This window comes from Egretta garzetta, unplaced genomic scaffold, assembly GCF_000687185.1.
Source record: "Egretta garzetta isolate BGI_Z169 unplaced genomic scaffold, ASM68718v1 scaffold1802, whole genome shotgun sequence".
NCBI lineage: Eukaryota > Metazoa > Chordata > Aves > Pelecaniformes > Ardeidae > Egretta > Egretta garzetta.
In genome coordinates this window covers 1843-2754 of record NW_009258851.1, presented here as the reverse complement: position 1 = coordinate 2754, position 912 = coordinate 1843, and the positions used below count along the sequence as shown (strand labels likewise).

The 912-nt window shown below is 61.3% G+C and overlaps 1 non-coding gene across 1 annotated transcript; it reads left to right on the top strand.

Annotated features, from left to right (window-relative positions):
• The first annotated feature begins 425 nt into the window (after positions 1-425).
• On the top strand, positions 426-554 carry LOC118451770. Its single transcript, XR_004841322.1, has one exon. It is a non-coding gene; the product is annotated as a small nucleolar RNA SNORA2/SNORA34 family (small nucleolar RNA).
• The last annotated feature ends 358 nt before the right edge of the window (positions 555-912 follow it).

Here is a 912-nt window from a genome sequence, read left to right as displayed (position 1 = left end):
GGGGAAGAAATAAAAGTAGATGTTGTTTAGCCTCTTCGCCGTGGGTGGCTCGGTGCCACCCTCTTCCTGTGTGTGGGACGGGTGTTGCGGGAGCCGTCTGGGACGCAGTGGGGCTGTCGCACGGGCTGGGGACTACCCGCTGTGGGAGACCCCATTTTCTCCCGTTTGGGGATTTTAAGAGGAGCTGTTGTCTTCCGGTCAAAGGGCCGCTGCGTCCTCCTCCTCCTGAGTCTCATCTGTCACTTGAAGCTCGCTGCTCTTGTGTCCCGCCCGGAGCCTGCGGCTCACTCGGCCGTGCCCGCGGGGGGTGTCTTTGGAGTTGTCCTCAGCCGCCCGTCCTGTCACCCCTCTGACGCTGTCCCTGCAGCCTCCCTTGGTGGGAGCCGAGTGTTGGGCTGGGGTCCCCCCAGCACCCCCTGCCCCCCCAGGCCCTGAATGAAGACCACCGGTTGGCTGTAGCCGTTGGTTTCAAGCAGGAGCCCAGAGGAAACGTCTCCCGGTCTGTTGGCGCTCCCGTCCCCGTGGAGCGGCCAATTCGTGTGGGAGCGACAAAAAGCTGGGCTTGCCCTCGCCTCTGCCCGGGCCGGTCCTGCTCCAGCCTTCCTGTGCTGATCCAGAGCGTCCGAACGGGGTGGCTCGTTCATTTGGAAGTGACAAGGGAACCTCGGGAAGCCCGAGGCGGGTAGAAGCAAGCTCTTGGCTTGGTTACAGGCACTGGGTGCCAACAGCCATCCCGAGCAGGGTCTGCGAGCTCTCGGAATGAATCCTGCTGTGAGGGATGTTGTAGGAAAGGGTGTCTGAGTGCTGAAGAGTGTGTTCAGTGATTTTGGGAAGGACCTGAATGAAGGAGTAGTTCCTAGCCTGCTAGGGGCTGCCATGGGTCAGCTCAATCTCCTTTTACTCCTTGAAAGG